The following is a 20,243-nucleotide window of genomic DNA, read 5'->3' on the forward strand; positions in this document are numbered from 1 at the left end:
GATTCCAGTTCCTCTATCAGCAGGAATGCTAACTAGCTCATCCAGGCTGGGAAAAAGAGCCACAGGGAGAGGACACCATCCCTGGGAAATTCCACAGGAGGTTAAAACACTCAAAAGGGAAACAGAGGAATAAAACTGAGAACTATGAAAAATCTGTGTAAAGCACAGGACTCTTCATAACCAACAATGCAAAACAATCAAGTGAAGCTTCTGAAGCAGAGCAAGTGCCCAGACAGACTCCTGGGGCATATTTCAGGGATCCAGGCTCCTGGATTCAGTCTCACCTTCACAGTCAGGACTCATCTACACTTGGAACACTACAGTGCCACTGTAGTGTTTCAGTGTAGACACTACTGACACAGACGGGAGGGCTTCTTCCATCGGTGAAGGTAATCCATCTCCCCGAGAGGCGGGAGCTAGTCAACAGAAGAATGTCGATGGATGCTGCCTAGCACTGTCTACACAGGGACTTACGTCAGCTTAACTACGTTGCTCAGGGGTATGGATTTTTCATGCACCTGAGTGATGTTGCTTGGTCAAGATAACTTTCTGGTATAGACCAGCCCCAAATCCCTGCCCTGCAGCTGGATTGTGTCAAGGAAAGATGGTGCCAAGGAAAGTTTCCCTGAAAACCACCACATGGCCACTCCAAAATGCTACGGGCCAGCCATGTGAGTCACACCACTGCTGAGACCACTTTCCTGCAGCCCAGGTAACAAAGGGGTTCTGCAAAGAACTGGATGTAAGCAGGGATAGGAAACTGGAAAATCCAAGAACTCCCTACCTGTAACACCAGAGAAAGAGTGAGGGAGATCATCTCTCTTGCCCCTAAAATGGGAGAGAGGAGTGTACCATTCAGCAAGCAGAGGTGTTTTCTATGGGGTCCTTCCTTTAAGCAGGACTAGCCAATGAGCCCTAAAAAGCGGCAATTCCTAAACCTTACAAGCCTTGCCTTATTAGGTAGGAAGAACTGCAGAGGGGATGAATTATGGGGTATTAATTTTCACCTAGTGTGTTGTTAATGCAGCCAGGAATGGATTAATGCTCCATTATTCATGCACCAGGATCTCCCTTTTATGTTTATTAACATGATCAAGCAGATTAGTCTTAGCACGACACGCACATCCTTCATTGTTTGAGGAAGCTCTAGCCGGACAATCCTAAGGAAGGGCAGTACATTAATGGCACACTCATTAAGGGCACATATGCTGCATTACAGCCAATGCTACAGATTATAGACAATCACTCTGTTTCATCTGCCTATTTATAAATACCTGTACATGGTTAACATGATAATCCACATAAACTGGGCCCAGTACTAGTCTACAATCTTTTCCAAACCAGAACCATCTCAGGACGGCAGCCCCATCTCACCAGACCCCCTTTCGAGCCAGCCAGCCCCATTTAGCAATCTGGGAAGGGCAAGTCTTCATGATAACCCACGTTCAGGTGCTAGGACATGGGTATACACTTCTGGAGTGCTAGGGTCCCTAGTGAATGCTTCTGCAGCTCATTCCGTTCCCACAACTTCCCAACAGCCCTGAGCCACCCTGGTTCGTTAACCACTGGTGTAGCTACATCAGGGCAAACTCCCAGCATATACCTGGTTTATACAGTGCATTGGTGTAAATCATGCCTACATCAGGGATTTGCCCCGGTGTGAAGCTGCACCTTAGGCTGAAGTCCTAGCATAGCCTAGGGTCACATTCCAAAGATCAAATTGTCCCTTCCCCCATCTTCTCTCTCTCTCTCTCTCTCTCTCTCTCTCTCACACACACACACGTTCTGCAGTCATTCCCACCAATTCCAGTCATACCTGCGAGGGATCACAACTGTCCAGTGCACTGTCCTCCTTCCCTCCCAAGGAAGCACCCCATTGCTTAATGCCAAGAACAGAACTCTGACCCAAGGTACGGAGATCCCCAGCATCCTGTGATGGTTGCGTTGGATCGGATCACCGCTCTGCATTACAGCTACAAACGGCTCCCTTTGCATTGCTTAGCGAGAGAGGGAGTTACACACCAAACCAGACTCCGACCTCCCTCTGCTGTCCACACCTCAAACCCCATTCAGGGGACCTCTCTAGCAAGTCTGTACCTCACCTTTAACCTACCTTTCCAACCCCTAGCTCCCCAAAACAGCCCCACAGAGATGGAACCACCACACCTGGCTACATCAGGTAGCATCACAACACAAACCTAGTCAGTTTCAAATGCCACCGTGGCCTTCCATGCAGTCTGCCAGGAGACAATATTCACAGAAGATAAGTTAATATATTCCTCTCACACGATCTCTCTGCCACCACATGCACTGACCTCTGATGTCCTGTCCACAACCGAGTTCCCCTTGCATCAAAATTTACCCTTTCAAGTCTGCAAGCAGTCTTCTTCAGGGACTGCCACCTTAGTACTTCTGATCCCTTTGGTGCAAGCGTATCCCTGTGCACCTGGCTAGTTATTAACCTTGTTTCCCTTCACCTTATCACAAGAAGGAAAGTGCTTTATCACTGAACCACAGTCCACTCTGTGTGTACGCATGTGCGTGTGCGCAAATGCTCTTTGTTCAAACAGACCACTGTGTGGAGAGAGGCAAGGGGGAGGAACAGGCATGGGGGAGTTTGCTGGGACCCTCCGGTACTTCCAATGACCTTAGTAGGTGATCAGAGACACTTGAGGCTTGTGTAGCGCATGTCCCATTCAAAGCAAACCATAGCCGGCTGATTCTCACCACAGCCCTCCAGAGACAGGTTAATAAGTAGTTGTCGTCCCCATGGGTGAAGTGAAGTGGCAGGGCTTGAGTGGCACACACAAGGCAGCAGAGGAAGTGTCAGCATGGAGTTAGCACTCACGAGTTCCTAACCCTCAGTCCCATGTTCCTGCCATCAGGCCACGCCCCTCTACTCCGTCTAGAACACTAACCAGGCCTGGACTTAGGTGACACACAACTATATCAACTTTAGAGCTGGGGGCTCCCAAACCTGTTACCAGTCAGAGAGAGGGAAGTGCTTCAGTTGCAAACTTTCAGGTCTCCTTCGGACCCATCTGCTCACTTCCCTCCAGGGTCGGTAGATTTGCCAAGTTTGGCAACCCCCTTTCGAAGCGTAGGGCCCAGATCAGCTGATCTGCCTGAACCTGCCTTAACCTGCCAGCGCTGCTGAAGTGACAGTGCGTTAATGTCCAGGTGTACTGTGGAGAGCCCCAGAACCCTGATGGGTCACCACTTGGCATCATCTGACACACCTTTATGCTGTGAGGATGACAGTCATTCTCTGAATGACCTGGGTGAGATGCCTATTTGGTGTTGCAGAATAGATCAGCAAAACCTGCACTGGTCACCAAGGTCTCTTCTGCAGAGCCTGCACCTGGCCCCCCCCCAAACATGGGACTAACTCACAGGCCAGTTTTTAAACCAAGGAAGCTCTCCTGCACACCCGTTCCCAGCTCAAGAGGATTCCAACCAGAGCCCAATCTTCAGAAACTCTCCCACCAACATAGTATTGTTCACACTGGTCCTTAAATCAGCATAAGTTATGTAGCACGAGGAGGGGGGCTAATTCACACCCATGGGTGACATAACTTATGTTGACTTAAGCTGTAGGGTAACCATAGCCACACGCTTTGTCTGCACTACCAAGATTTGTCACCAAAAACTGCTTTTTTGTGACAAAACAATGAGAGCATACACAGTGCAAGGCAACGTCAATTTTGTCAGGAAAAATGCCTGGTTTCGGCGACAAAAACGTTCCACCCCAGGAGAGGCTTTTTTCTTTTCCCCTCCCTTTGTCGACAAAGAGCCAGTGTAGATGCTGCTGTTTGTTTTGTCAACAGAACCAGCTTCCGCCAGTATCCCACAATGCCTGCCCTGATCGCTCTGCTCAGTGTTTTGATCTCTGCTGCCTGGCAGGCACACGCCCCTCCCCTTTCAAAGCTGCGGGAAGTATCTGACAGCTGAGGGTACTGCTCCGGTTTGGGGAGCAAAGAGCTTTGAGCAGGGGGTTGGACTAGATGACCTCCTGAGGTCCCTTCCAACCCTGATATTCTATGATTATTCTATGATTGGAATGCTCCTGTTCTGCCCTGCACTAGGAACACAGAGATAGGCAGACTGCTGTCATGGGGGGTGTGGGGGGGCAGGGGGGGGGGAAGACTGCTGTGCTGCTTTGACATTCCTCAGCACCGAGAGCTCATGGAGCTACCCAAGATACGCCGCAATCAGCTCGGCCTTCCCACAACATACCCACAGTGCATTGCTCACGCAGTCAATGATGGTGCCCACAATGTGGACATGATCGGTCGACAGAGGGAGCAAGCGTGAACACCCTTTGGCGATTTTTGTTTTGTCAACTTTTGGGTGTCGACATAAGTTTTGCTGACAAAACTTGGTAGCGTAGACAAAGCCTTAGCCTTTGGGCCACTTGAGTGGAGATGGTCAATCTTGTTGCTTTATTTGAAAATGTTTTGTGATGTGGAAAGACTGGGACTAGGGGGAGACCAGACTCATTTTCCCTGGCTACTCAAGACAAGTTTTCCAGCTAGTTCTTGGGAGGGGATTAGCCCACTGAGCACACTCAGCTGGTGTGTCTCTTTGATCGGCAATGACACCTGTTAATTGGTACAGTACAATCGGACACTAACCTGAATGTCAGGTGGAAAGGGCTAGCAATCAGATAGCTGAAACAATCCAAACCAGGTCTGGATCACTGGAATTGTAGCTTATGAACAGAGACAAACCCACCTCCCAAGAAGGAGAGGACAATACCGAGACGCAACGTTCAGACTCAGAGAGTGACTGTGGGGACGAGGAGATGGAAACTGGCACAGGAACAGTCAGGGAGCATAGGGATCGGCCACGAGATGGGAAGATTTTACACACAACAGCACTGTGGCCTGGGCCTGCAGGATGCAATGGCTCATGAGAAGCGAGGTGCACAGCTTTGGGGATTCTTGCTTTGCTGATGCTTCTGCTATGGTTAAAGAGAGGCCTTCAGTCTCCAGGACTACTGGGCCAGCACCTCTAATTAGCACTACATTAGATCAGACACACCCACTTTCCCACACACCCTTTTCACACCATTTATCCAAGCAATGATGTCCTCCAGGGTACTGGGTTAATCTACACAATTCCTGGGGGCTGGAGGCATTTGACCCTCCACTTGATGCCTCTCAATCCATCCTAAACCTGCAGTAAGGGATGTGGTTATGGTATCCTATTACACTGTATCCATCTGTGTATTTCAAAGTGAAGTCCTTTCCAATAATGCCGAGCCGCAGACACCCTGCCAAGCTTCACTAAATAGTAAGGCGACCACACAGTTGCTGCGATGACATTTTGGGAATGTAAATGAACTGAAAACGTTTCCAGAGAGAAGCTTTCTATCCTCTCACTGTATAATAGACCACTGGTGCTGAGAAATCTCTCCTGGGGGCTCCTGGTGAATCAGGCACTGCTCTCTCATGATACTTTAAAAAGAAAAAAGGAAATGACCTCATCTGTATTTCCCTCCTGAGTGCCATCTGCCTTTCAGACTGTAGGCTCTGTGCAGCAGAGAATGTCTGAGTCGCACACAGCGCTGGGCACCTCATGGGGCTTAGATAATAAAATACCGATGCCCCCTGAACCGCTTGATGGCATTGTCCCCTTGCATTACAGAGTCGCACCTCTCCACAGCACAAACACCAAATGCTGCATTTACAAAAAATACTTTTGGGGTTGCAGATGTGAACTCATCACACGTCATCAGAAGCACAAAGGTTATGGGCGGGACATCTCTGTACAGACTTTGTCTTTAAGGAGTAGAAAGCAGGGAATGAATCTCTCTCTCTCTCCTCCTCCCCCCCCCCACCCCTCCCTTGCTCTGAGGCAGTTACAGACCAAAGTCCCTGAAGGTAGCAGGGAGGGGGAAGGTGTCAGGCAAAGCAGCTTTCTGATTGGCTGCTGGGCAAGAGGGGGCAGCGGAGCCACTGGAAGGCCTCTGCCCACCGGAGCTGCTGCTTAAGCAGCAACCCACAGCAGGCTCCCTACCACTCCTACCACATCCTGCCCACAGGCCAGGCCTGCAGCATCTGGGTAGCTCAGCTCTCTCCCTCATCTCCTTTACAAGGCTTTTCTCCTCCCTGTTTTTCAAATGGGTGATCCCCTTAGGCTGTCCAACAGGGGAGGGCTGCCCTTCAGTCCCAAGCCAGAAATGTCGGGGCAGATTTGCTGTCAAAATTCTAGATTGGAGACTTGCAAAACAGCAAGTCACAGTTTGCCCAGATCTCCTGCCGCCACCTCCCTTAAACAGACTTGTTATCTCAGGGTCCCTAAACCTGTTCCAGGCAATGTTACAACCAAAAAGTCCCAGGGGACCCACCCTTCCCATCTGGCCATAAAGAAGAAGAAGGAAAAAAAAAGTGTGGTCTTGTCCTCCCAGGGGTGGGAGAGAGGGTCACAACCCCCCCGGGCTGAGAACCTGCATGTTCTAAAGGCATTCAGTTCTGCAGACTCAACACAGTTCGTGCTTCACGGACATGCCAAGATGTCTGAGCACGTAAAACCAGTGGCTGGAGCACATGACTGGCAACTGGAATGGCTGAAGTGTAATCCCAGCTCTGCCACAGACTCACTGTGACATCTGGGCAAGTCCCTTCACCTCCCTGCCCCAGATTTTAAAGATGGAGTTGTGATTTGCTGAGCACCCCCAAAAGAGCAGGCCCCCTTTAAGGCATCTCAAGTTGGGCCTTAAATTGAGGCACCCCAAAAATTACTAGTCATTTTTGAAAATCCTGGTCTCTGTGCCTCTGTTTCCCCATCTGTAAAATGGGAATAAGGCGGCTTTCCTCATAGGGGTGCTGAGAGGCTTAATATATGCTCTTATAATGCACTGAGACCCCCGGAATGAAATGTGGTAGGCAGATAATGAAGACAGAATCATTTCTCCTGTGAGTGACACTCAACTGGTTAATAAACTGATGATTTCACCTACCAGGTCCTTTACCCTGCCCAGAACCTGTGAGAGAGAAAGGGTCATGATAGTGCCCAGTGTCAGCAATGTGATACATGTGACCATGGGGTTACAGAGCCAGTAGGACATCTCACGTGTGTCTCTTCTTGCAAAATCCTCAGTCACGTTGTGATGCAAGGTCAGAGCTGTAACATCATCAGAAGCTGAAGCACCACATTTGTTTTAAAGCAACATTAAAGCAAGTAGGAACAGTAAGGAAAGTCCTCTGGATTGCAAAATCTAATACATATTACTTTTCCATTTCTTTGCAACCATGGTGATTTTAAAAATATACATATATTTAATTCACTATCATTGCCAAGAGATGAAGTTTGTTAAAAAGGTAGCCAAAAAGTTTATATAGGTCCTACATTATTTTGTGCCTGATGATCCAGCAGAGGGAGCAGAAGTTAAACTAACCAACCCCATTCCCAGTGTCGTCCCAGTATGTGAGCCAGGAGCTAAATAAAAGAAAACCATTGTGGCTTGAGATTTACGAGAAGCTTGGACGGAAAGGGGACTGGTGAATAGAGAAACTGAAGTTTGCTAAATGGAAAACAAAGCTGGTAAGAAAAGGCATTTCTTTTTCAATATTCTGAGAAGGTCTGACAGGCCATGGAGAGTAAAACCCAAAATGAATAGACACAGACACACCAACTGACTGGGGCCCTTTTACTAGCTACTTTAGGAAGGGTTTGGCATAGATGTAGAATGAGAAGCTTAGACCATTTATTCAGATTCTTGTGGGTCACAAAAGATAGGCAAGGGGCTACTGGCAGGGGTATACGAAAAGCCGGGGAATGAGAGCCAGAAAAAATGTCCTGAGTGCTTTAATACAATCAAGATATAAAAGTCATTAAAAACCCAAGAAGCCTGGTATAAAGAGAGGGTCTCCCTCCAGCTCATTACTTACAGTAGGAACATGCTGAAGCGAGCCCTGCCACCCAGCTGAGATCTCCAGGAGTCAAAGGCCCCATTCATTCCCCATGAGTGACAAAATAAGGATCCTGGCTCAGAGCCGGATGCTGTACTCCAAAAACAGGGCTTCAAAGGCCCCGTCAAGAAGACTAAACTTCACTTCTGGCAGGCATCCCTGCATTATCTCATCAGGAACAGTGCCCAATGCCCTCAGAAGGGCTTCTCAGGGCCAAGTGCTCTCCAGTAAGCTTCCATAGAGAGGCACCAGCCTTTCACCTCTGTAGTCTTGGGTTTAACTACAAATGGTCATGAGCGTCAGACCCCATCTTAGGCCCTACTGGCACACAACTGGCAGCCTTGACTCAGGAGAGTATTAAGGTTAGACTAGCAGTGTGTGCTATTGGTCAGGGTTGGGGTGCATTGGTGGAGGGGAGCAGGCTGGGAGTGCTTTAGATCAGGGTTGGGGTGCTTTGGCAGAGTTGGTGGAGGGGCCCAGGGCAGAGGATTGTGCAGGTCAGGGTTGAGGGGCATAAGCAGAACTGGGATAGCTAGGAGCACTGCAGAGAGAGTTGTACAAAGGAAGCTCACACACTGGCCATCGGCCAAAGCCAGGCCATCTCACAAGCACGAACATTTGCCCACAATGATGTCTGGTATAAGGTTTCTTTTTAAAACTATTTTCCTTCTTTTAAAAAAAAAAAAAGAAATCTTTTGACCCTTACGTTATCCCATTTGGCAGATGCTGAACAACAGCACCAAATGCCAGACACAGTCTCTGCTACCGCTACAAATATTCAGGGCTACAAATCAGGCAGCAAGAGCTCGGACACGCAGCTACTGCTGCAGCACTGCACCAAAAGAAAGGAACGAGGGATCGATACTTTCTGTTAACCTCACCCACATCTCTGCCACCCATCTTTCCCTGCCCTGCCCCAAACCTGGTATTTTCCCTCCACCCCCACAAGCAGATATTCTCCAATAGGGTCAACACCATAGGCAATGCCATCTCTCACTCACCACACCACCCAATGAGATTTCCACTGCAGTGGAAGAGGACAATGTTCCCCTGTGTGACCCAACTGAACACACTTCTACTTCCCTTTGGGGGCAAAAGGGGTGGGTCTCCATTTTTTCTGCCCCACCCCACCTTGTACTACTAAATGCTGGTGAGCCAACTCCTCCACTAAATTGCCCATCCTCTTGGCTACTTTGACAACTCAGGCCTGGTCTACGCTAAAAAGTTGGGTCGATCCAGCTCCATCGCTCAGGGGTGTGGAAAATCCACATTCCTGAGCAACGTAGTTAAGCCAGCCTGGATCCTGGTGTAGACAGTGGTAGGTCAAGGGAAGAACCTCTCAGAGAGGTGGGTTTGCTACCGGGATGGAAGAACCCCTTTCGTCGCTGTGGTAAGCGTTTACACTACAGCAGCACAGCTGTAGTGCGGCAGCTGGAACTTTTCTAGTGTAGATATAGCCTTACTGTGGGCCCAATAAGGCCATGATCTCATGTAAATAGAGATAGAAGGAGACATTAGATCTAGTGCTAGTCCATTCCCCTGCCAGCACAAGATTCAACTCTTTATTTCAAAGTTTTTATAAGCAAACACTCTCTCTCTATTTTTATCCCCTATGGTCTGTGTTCTGCAGGAGGACTAAATGATCAGGTTGGTTCCTTCTGGCTTTAAAGTCTATTAACATATATTGAAGGTGATATCGGAAATATCTTGAGAATTAGTTATTCAGCAAATTCCCACTAAAGCTTCTTTCATCTCTTGCACATATTGGTATTTCACCAACATCATGAGCTCTGTGTTTTTCTCTCTCTCCCCCACACACACCCACCCACACTCACTTCAAAACTTGATGACCCTGAGTCACCACCTAGATATCTGGCAGGAACAATTGGTGTGCACTGCTGCCAAGGAGTAAAGAGGATATTGTTATTAGGTAATAGGATCCGCTTAACCTGACTACTAAGACACACAAATTCTTGTGTGCTTTACTGACCTAAGAATTATTATGAATTATATTCAAACAATTCCAGTGTGCCCTAGGGAAAAGGGCAGCACAAACCCAGTTGTGAGTGGTATCGAGGAACAGCACAAGAGGAAAACAATATTGTCTAGACTAGGATTTAAAGGTCTGATATTAGATCAAGTTACTTAGTGCACTCTAGTTAACACTTTCCAAAACTCTAGACAAGACAAAGCAATTATATATTAACAGCACCTGCTAAACTGGTTGAGTTAACTTGGTAACTCTTACATCTTTTAATCCTAGTCTAGACAATGCCTATATGAACTAGCGCTGTTTAAGTAAAGCCTAGGGGCACCCTATCCCTGAAATCCCACCCTGGATGTCTACCCCAGAGCTATCTGAAAGGCAGTGGGACTTGTGCTCCTAAATAATTTGGACACTTTTGAAAATCCCATCCCAGGGGGGAGAAGCAGTAGCTTAGATGCATTTTTTTCTTTTTTTAATCACCACCACCACCAATTTGGGAGCCGGTCCTAATCTTCAATCAGCGTAACAGAGTGTGTGGATGTTCAGAATTATGCTAATTGCTTGCACTTCTCTAATGTGCTCCAATGAGAGAGCTCAAAGCAGTTTATCATCTACTTTAGGGTTTTATACTGCTGCAATATCGACGCACTGGCCATATATAATCAATAGCAACAGCCGAGTCCCTTGTGCACTGAATGGGGACTCTGGCTCTTCTCCCTTTTTGGCATAAAAAACTCTGCATGGGGTACAGGGTTTTTTTGGGGGGGTGAGGGGCGGGGGGATCATTTCATTGGCAGCTTACGGATAGAAGGGAGTCAAAACAGTTTCAAATCACTAATAAATTAATCCAGATACTCTTCCCTCAACTCCCCCGCCACGGCACACACAGACTCAATGTTTCATGTGCGCTCAAGTCCGAGAAGTGCCACAGACGCATCAACTTTCACCTTCAAACTGCATAAAGGAGAGGGGAAGGGAAGCACCGAGAGGCCTGCCAATGTTATCAGATGGGGAAGGGAGAGGGATCTAGGGGGCATTGGGAGACATACAGCAATGGTGACTGCATGAGGAGAGAATTTAAAAGAGCACCCATTGGACATCATCACCATAACAAGCTGCATTACTGCTTCCGGTGGGCCTCAGAGTCCTGCATCGAGCAGCCAGCTGCCCATCACCTGTCTGAGTCTCAGGGATTCGATGCCATACAACAGCAAGGGGGCTGATGCAGACACAGAGGGCAACAGACCTTGATCAATGATCCCAATCCCTTATACCAGGGGTGGGCAATAATTTTTGCGGGGGGGGGGAGCACTCCATGAATTTTGGTAAGTTATCATGGGCGGCACATTTCTACTATATTAATGGAGGGGGTCTGGGAGGGAGTTTGGGTGAAGGAGGGGGTTCTGACCTGGGGCAGTGGGGGTGGGGTGCGGTGTGGGAGGTGCAGGTTCTGGCCCGGAGGCGCTTACCACAGGTGGCTCCCAGCCGGCAATGCAGCAGGGCGCTCAGGCAGGCTGCCTGCATGCCGTGGCCCCACGCCGCTCCCGGAAGCGGCCGGCTGCTGGCACTGTGGCACGTCTCTGTGCGCCCCTTGGGGGGAGGGGGACAGCGGGTCTCCGTGCGCTGCCCATGCCCGCAAGCACCGCCCCTACTGTTCCTATGGGCCGGTTTCCGGCCCATGGGAGCTGTGAGGACGGTGCTGGGGGCGGAGCCGCCTCCCCCTCATGGTGCCAGCAGCCGGCCGCTTCCAGGAGCAGCATGGGGCCATGGCATGCAGGCAGCCTGCCTGAGCGCCCCGCTGTGCCGCGGGACTTTTAGCAGCCTGGAGATTGTGAGGGGGCAGCCAAAGAGCCTGGCAGGCAGGACAGAAATGTTAGACAGGCTGGATCCAGCCTGTATTTTGCCCACCCCTGCCTTATACTGAACCCTACTGTTTAATGGGGATCTCTAACCTCAGTTCACATTCCACATGGGAATGGTATATGTAGGAGTGGGGTGGAAAAAGGGGATTAGCCTCCTAGATTTGAAAAACAAATCAGGATTTCCTGAGCACAGGCCTGGCTCCCCCTCTCCCCTGGCAGGAAAAGCAGGCAATCCCATCAGCCTTTCTTCTCTCTAACAGAGGTAACCAGATCCCTGAATTCTACCATCACTAGAGAGAAAAGCATTTCTGTCAGCTCTGCTCACACCATGGCTATATTCATCGAGTGCTGTCACCTCCCCCTGGTGTGTGTAATGGTGAGGAGGGAGGAAGAGCAGAGGAGGTTGGTCACATTTCTTCCCACCTCCAAGGAAATGCATACACAGAGCACTTCCTAAAGCATGCCCTCATATGGTCCCTAGGGGCCTGGGAGACTGAATGGAGTGAGAGAGCCCCTCCACACACACACTTTGTTCCTCTGCCACAAGCATCTGGTTGTGCACAGAACTGATGCTTCACAGGCCTGAAAAACGGTTGCACCAGCTCTTGAGAAGGAAGAGAGCAGAGGAATCAAAGCATTTTAAACAAAAAAAAAAGAAAAAAAAAAAAAGTGCTGACATTCACCCTCCCATAAAATACCACAGAATCATAGGACTGGAAGGGACCTCGAGAGCTCATCTAGTCCAGTCCCCTGCACTCATGGTGGGACTAAGTATTATCTAGAGACCTTGACAGTTCCAAGGCTGTGAATGGGCACTCGTATGACGCAATACACTCATGAACACAGGCAGTTCCAGTATGGACTCCACATGACCGTCCCTGGAAAGCTAGAAAGGGGACACGTGACCATGCGCTTACAGGGCAACAACCTTTATGTTTATGGCCTGCCTTGCAAAATCCTAACATTGCCGTGTGAGGCCACAGCTGCATCCCGTGATCCACACCCCTGAGCAACGTAGTCAAGCCAACGACCTCCGGTGTAGACAGCGCTAGGCGGACAGAAGAATTCCTCTCTCCCATCGGGAGAGCCTCCCCCATCGCTCTAGCGAGCATCTACACTGAAGTACCACAGCGCTGCTGCTGTGCCACCGTAGCACTTCAAGTGTAAACGAGCCCTTAGTTTTAAAGCAGTTCAGATCTGGTAGGGAGACGTCCTCGGACCTTAAATACTTACATGGGGTACTCTTTGTTTAAAAATCACCATTGTTTGCCAAGAAATACAGTGGAGTCACATCTTACGTGGGGGTTAGGTTCTAAAGTCACCACGTAAGGCGAAAATCGCCTACAGTCAAAAAGAGAGAGACACGGAAGAATGAAAGAATAAAAAAGGGAGAAAGACGACTTCAACGTCATTATGCGCAAACCGGAGTGCCTCAGGGTGGCCTGGAACATTGTCTACAATCAGCAACACTTTAAAGTCAAGTCCTTTCTCTTCGAGGTACCGCTTGACCTCCGGAATGAAACACTTGTGGAACTAGTGCAGAAATAATGCTGCCATCACCCGAGCCTTTTTATTGGATTGTCAGAACACAGGCAGGGGATTTTTGTTCTTGTCTTTTAGGGCACGGGGATTTGCAGCCCTGTAGAGCAAGCCTGGCTTTATTAAATGCCCAGCTGCATTGCCACAAAACACAGTCATAGTCACATAGTCTTTAGCTGCTTTAAAGCCAGGGGCTTGTCTTTCTGATTTTGAAGGGTAAGTGCGGTTGGGCATTTTTTTCCCCAGAAGAGCCCAGTCTCCTCAGCATTAAAAACTTGTTCCGGAAGATAGCCCTTTCCTTCTATGATTTTCTTTAATTGTTCGGAGTAGGCTTTTGCTGCCTCTTCATTGGCAGATGCAGCTTCACCAGTAGTCTGCACGTTTTTGAGGTTGAAGCGGTTCCTAAAACCATTAAGCCAACCTTGGCTGGCTTTGAATTCCTTCTCATCAGAACACTGTCCCGCTTCGGCGGGAGGTTTGAACAGCGTGTAGAGGCTAAGAGCCTTTTCTCGCAACGTGTTGCCATCAATAGGCACACGTTTACGGTTCATGTCTTCCAGCCATAAGTTTAATGCCTTTTCAGACTTCACTAAAGTCTTATCATGCACCTGGCTTGTCACTTTAGCAGTTATTGGAGCACTTGATGCCACGGCTTGACGAATTTCTCTCTCGAACCTTGATGGCACGGATGCTAGATTCGTTGCGGCCATGTTTACACGCCACGTTGGAGACCGACATACAGTTTGCATTCTCAATAAGTCCAATGCAGCCAGTTTTTCCTCCGGCATTGGAACAGATCTCTGTTTCTTCGGTAGAGCACCAGATGAAGTAGTTGGCTTGCGTTTAACGGCCATGTTGTACGAAAAATACGTATCTTTAAACACTAGAATCACACTCAGCGCGGCGAGATGCGGTGGGCAGCGATCGATCCAGCGGGGGTCAATTTATCGCGTTTAGTCTAGATGCAATAAATTGACCCCCGAGCGCTCTCCCATCAACTCCTGCACAGTACTCCACCGCCGTGAGTCACTGTTATTTTTCTTTTTTGCCAACAGCGTATAGTTGAATTTGCGTAAGTTAAATGCACGTATGATGCGACTCCATTGTATGAAAGAAAAATAGCCATTGTTTATATAGGGCAGAGGTGGGCAAACTACGGCCCATGGGACCGTCCTCCCTGGCCCCTAAGCTCCGGCCGGGGAAACTAGCCCCTGGCCCCTACCCCACAGCCTGAGCGCACTGCGCCGCCAGCCCTCTGGCCCGCCACTCTTGCTGGGCGGCACGGTGGCATGGCTGGCTCCAGCATGGCAAGGGGGAGGGGAGCAGGGAGTCCTGGGATGGCAGTCAGGGGACAGGGGGCGGTTAGGGGACGGGGAACAGGGGCGGTTGGGGGCAGGCATGTGGATAGGGGTCGGGGCAGTCAGGGGACAGGGAGCAGCAGGGGTTGGATAGGGGTGGGAAGGCCTGGGAGCGGGTGGGATGGATGGATCAGGGATTCTGAGGCGGACAGTCAGGGATGGGAAGTGGGAGGGGGAAGATAGGGGGCAGGGGCCAGGCTGTTTGGGGAGGCACAGCCTTCCCTACCTGGCCCTCCATACAGTTTTGCAACCCCGATGTGGCCCTCAGGCCAATTAGTTTGCCCACCCCCTGATATACGGCCTACAACAGTTTGCATTCTGCTCCTGCAGAAGGCGCATCAAAAGTCACCTGTCTGTGACCTTGCCATACAACACTTGGAAGCAAATGGCGTCCCCCTAGATCTATAGGGTGTCTTCTCCAGAGAGGGAGGTGTGGGGAAAGAGGCTCTATTAAAATAACTGCCCTTTTGAGTTATATGCGACTAGGTTTATATACTAACCCAACAGCCACCACACTGAAACCCTCTGGGCGAACAAAGTCTTCCCATCACATTTAAACAGTGCAGCCCTTTGAGGTCCAGTGTTCAGAGGGAGCTTGCACACTGTAATTAAAGGCTTGTCTACATGGGTGGTTATACTGGTTTAAGGTAAGCCATTATAGTTATACTGGTATAACTTCCCATGTAGACACTTGCTCTGGCAGAAGAGGGCTTTTTTTTTTTTTCCTGGTTTAGCTTATGTCTCTTTGGAAGCCATTTATGCTAAACTGGAAAAAGCCACTTTTATTCTGGAATAGGAGCGACAACCTGTGGAGTTGTACCGTCGTAATGACAGAGGTGTAACTACACCAGCATAAAGCTCCCCGGGGGGACAATTCCTAAGAGGGAAAACACTACACACATGGGGCGGGTGGAGGAGCAAAAGCAGTGCAATCTCCTACCTCATCTCATGAGGAAGAAAGAAACAGCCTTCCCCAAGACTTCCCTCATTCCTTCCAACAAAGAGAGACAGAAGCGGGACAGGGGAAGGGTGTGTGTCCTTTTCACAACCTGCTCTCCTCCCCTGGAACAGCCTAAGGAAGCAGCCTTAGTTTGCATAATCTGCTTTCCAAAGGGCCTGTTCTAAGGCCCACTGAAGTCAATACAAAATACCCCCGAATGAGACAGACGGAGGCCTGGTCTATATTAGGAAACTGCATTGGTATAACAACGTCGCTCAGCGGTGTGAAAAATCCACACTCCTGAGCAATGCAATTAAACCGACCTAACCCCCAGGGCAGAGTGCTAGGAGAATTCTCCCATTGGCCCAGCCTACCACCCCGTGGCGAGGTGGAGAACCTTCGCCGACAACAGAACCCCTCTCGGTAGCATCCTCACTTAAGTACTGGAGCAGCATCACTGCAGCATTTGAAGTGCAGACGAGCCCCGAGGCAGGAAGGCCTTTCAAACCTAGCACCTGCTTTCCTCCTCTAGAAAAGAGAGAGGTTTTCTTCTGGTGGGGGGCGGGGGGGGTCTCATTATGAACTAAATATAAAAAGAAACCTGAAGGAAAAGTATTCGATGCAACTAAGGACAAATTTTTTACTAATTTTTTTCATTTTAGAGGAAGTACTTGCAGTAAGCAGCATGAGAACAGCCATATAGAAAGTAGTGCTGTCTGCCACAGGATATAAATAACTCCAGATGAAGATGTAACACTAATTCTGGTATCATGGAGCAGAGCTTGCACTCCATAAAAGGACTGCTAAATCGAAATCCAGAGTCAGAGCCCATTGGGCCTGCATTTCCCACTGCAGGGTGCAGCAGAGAAGGACAGCTGCCTCCAACAGTCCTCCTAGAAAAGCAGCAAACACATGATTAGCCTGCAGAACTCTCTGCCACAAGAGGTCACTGAAGCCAAGAGCTCAGCAGCATTCAGAGAAGAACTGGACATTTATATGGATTACAATGGCATCCGGAGTTACACCAGTAAGGGTTAAGGAAACTCAGCCAAGAGTTTCGAAAGGGTATAAACCCTCAGGCATCAGCCTCTAGCAATTGGATGTTGGGAGGGAACTCACAGAGAGCAGGTTATCTAATAACTGTGAACTTCATCTTTCTCTAAAACAGCTGGCGCTCCCCACTGATGGGGAGGAATACTGGACTAGATAGGACACCGGTTTGATCCAATATGGCAATCTCAATGTTCCTCACCTCTCAGAAGGTTCCACAGCTGCTCTAGCCTTCAACAGAAAAATACAACTGCAGGGGTGGGGATATAGGATGGCACAGGAATCTACTGAGTCTGCCAAGCCCTTTGTTTCATGGGTACAGGAGCGTACCTGCTCTTCTCCAACATCACAAATCACATGGTTCTCTTCCCATCTCCACCATTAGTTGACGCTGCCCAGGAACACAACAAAATGGCTCCTAGCTAAGTGCATATCAAACAGCGATGCGCTGGTACTTCCTCCCTAAAGAGGTTAGCGGTTACTCAGGGGAAGCCTATGGATACTATCTCTATGCCAACCGTTGGTATTTCCAAGGCAACTACAACGGCACAAATCCGATTATCCCAGAGAATCCAGAGTCAAAGCGATTCATTGAGTTCTCTCTCTCACACACATCAAGTGCTGTGAAATAGCAGTCTCTCTGGTGGTCTTTAAAAGCAGACAAACTGTTTAGCTCTTTCCAGTATACGATAAAAGCTACAGACAAACAAACCGCACAGTCCTGGATACAGGATCTTTTCTTGCTTTAAGCACACTTCCTATATTGAGTGAAAGTAGATATGGGACACATTTTACACATCAATAATCAGATGTGACAATTATTGTCTGTGAAATTACACATGTACTGGCCAATGCCCCCTATCCCCAGGTACATCCAGAGTAATTTGTCTATGACATGATTGCTGATCCTCAATAAATAGGTTCTGTATAATAATACATACATTTACACACACCACTGAGTATCTTCAAGGGTTTTTACAAAATTATCCCCTTGTTCAAAGCTTGCACAAGAACCTGCTCTCTCAATTCCTAGCCCTGTGCTGCAGCCTCTAGACCAGGGTTTCACAACCTTTTTGATACCAGCGACCAGCTTGCTGCCTTCCTAAACTGTATCAGGGAAATCTCAGGAACCGGCACTGGTCCAGTCATTGAGAAACACTGCTCTAGACCACCCGGCCTAGTTTTTAAATAGCATACAATAACCACCCTATTAAATCTGATATTTGCTCTCATAAGACAATTGTGTTACCAACAGAGTAAGGATGGTCTCACAGTTAAGGAAATAGACTGAGCACTCTGCCACAGACTTCCTGACCATGGGCAAATCACTTAGCTCCTGTGCTTCAGTTCCCCATCTGGAAAATGGGCATATCGATACTCCCTTTTTCCCCACAATGTCTATTTACATGGCAAGCTCTTCAGGGATTGTCTCTTACTATGTGCTTGTACAGCACCTGACGCAATGGGGCCCTGATCTCAGCCGGGAGTTCTAGGCACTACTGTCACACAGAGCTGTTAAAACTTTAACAAAATTGTTATGACTTTCCAGCAGATCCAAATGTACAACACCGTTACATGTGGGTTAAACGATCCTTTGGGATCGGCAAATCCACATGTAGGAGGTATCACATCTGTACTGGGCTGATGGATGAACGTATTGTGACACCCAGGAGCATGGGTGCACATATGCCTGTCTGAGAGGGTGTGTGCAAATTTTCAAAGTGTCACCAGGTCTGCCCCAGACTATGGATTACCATGATCTGCCTGGAAAGAGCAGCTCAAGAATGCCTTTGCACCACTGCTGATACTGAGTAAGCATGCCCATCCCTTCAATGCTATACAAGTCCAAGAGGGGGACTATAAACACCCCATGCCACGTCCTTCACATAGCAAAGGGAGCTCCAGCAGTGAGCAGAGCTTGGCTCATGGATACGCTCACATACCAGGCTTTGCAGTCACTGTGCCATCTTTTCTTTCAGAGCCAAATTCAGATCATCTGTTGAAATATTTCTGCAAATCACTTCTTCCTTTGGGAAGAGCTGGAGGCTGGTTGTGGTTATTTATCTACAGCACTCAGTCACTGTAGGATCTGAGCCCTTTCCATTGCATTCTTAATTATATGCAAAGAACAGGAAGGAGAGTGGTCAGTGCATCCCCATCCCCAGGTTTTTGCAAAAAACTTACACTGAAAGACAAAAGCTGCTTGGGTCAAGCAAACTTCCGACGGCAAACTGAGTGATAAGACTGTTCCCATAGATTATCCAGCCAACGAGGGTCAGGTCAATGCACGGTAATTTTGCACGAGCACAAATTGATTTAAAATGCTCCCATAAACAACAGCCAGGTCCAGTGAATGAGACAGGTTAACAAGAAAGCTGGCTGCATATGCACACAGGCTGAGAGCTTTTTCACCAGTCAGCTGAAAAGGAAGCTTATGGGCAACATGTGGGATGGTTACACTGTTGCTGTAGTTGTGTTGGTCCGGACAGGGGAGTTAATATCTTTTATTGGACCAACTTCTGTTGGTGGAAGGGACAAGATCTCGAGCTTCATGGAGCATCTGAGGAAGAGGTCTGTGAACCTTGAAAGCTTGTCCCTTCCACCAACAGAAGCTGGTCCAATAAAAAGTCATTACCTCACATACCTGGTCTCTAAAATGCAGGATGGCAGGTTTGTTTTGGAGGAGCAATATAAAAACGAAAAGGGAAGTGAAATGCCCAAAAAGGGAGATTACCTTAGGTGTGTTGCATTAAAGTGTGCTTACCTGGCCCACATTACTATAGTATCTAAGCACCTCAACATCTTTAATGCATTAGCCTCAGAACATACCTGTAAGGCAGGGCCACACGGTTATCCCCATTTTACAGATGGGGACCTGAGATACTGGAAGACCAAGATCTGCAAAAGGTATTTAGGCATCCACCTCCCACTGACATCAATGGGAGTTAGGCACCTCAAGTGATTTGCCCAAGGTCACACAGGGAGTCTGTGGCAGAGCAAAGAATTGAACCAAGTCCTATCCTCACTCCTGCCCTCAACTGGCCATCCTTCATCCTACTGGACTATCCTTCCTCTTTGTCAGACATTGAGACAAAAATACTTTTCTTAAGCTTTCTCATGGCTGGGGTAGGAAGGATGGTGTTACTGGACAGCGTACTGGACCTCAGGAGACCCGGATTCAATTCCCAATCAAAGACGCCCTGTGCAACTCTGACCAAGTTGTTTCATTTACGCTGTCTCAGCTCCCTATTTGTAAAAATGGGGTGTTGTGAGGAGAAAAATCTATTAATAATTGTGAGGGGCACAAATATTCCAGCAGAGGGCCATATAAACACTTAGATGAATTGCAACATTGATACCAATGCTGGAAACTCTAGTTCAACAAGGTGCTGTCATGTACGCCTGTTCCCACCAATGTATCATTTAGCTCTGCTCTGAGGAAGGTCAGAGGACACTGTTCAAAACCACAGGTGTCCTGTTTGCACTAACACTGATCCCATGCCATATGTTTGGGGCCATATTGCATTAAGTTTATGTAACACTGTGAGCTGGGGATTCTCTGCAGCTCCAGAGGGGAGGGGAACCAGAACT

At 48.5% G+C, this 20,243-nt stretch overlaps 1 protein-coding gene across 4 annotated transcripts in view; it reads right to left on the bottom strand.

The window, feature by feature from the left end:
* The window catches only part of SLC25A22 (solute carrier family 25 member 22), a 76,346-nt gene that overhangs the window by 42,085 nt on the left and 14,018 nt on the right, over nucleotides 1–20,243 (bottom strand). The window contains exon 1 of one of the 4 annotated variants that reach the window (XM_084632545.1): nucleotides 2,363–2,495. The exons of 2 other annotated variants lie outside the window; for them this stretch is intronic. The gene's annotated coding sequence lies outside the window, so the exon portion shown is untranslated. Of the gene's footprint in view, nucleotides 1–2,315; nucleotides 2,496–20,243 lie in introns of those variants that run through there. One more of the 4 variants, XM_084632543.1, reaches the window with a different exon arrangement.

The sequence above is a fragment of the Lepidochelys olivacea genome (genome assembly GCF_965140295.1).
Source record: "Lepidochelys olivacea isolate rLepOli2 genome assembly, chromosome: 6".
In the NCBI taxonomy this organism is placed as follows: domain Eukaryota; kingdom Metazoa; phylum Chordata; order Testudines; family Cheloniidae; genus Lepidochelys; species Lepidochelys olivacea.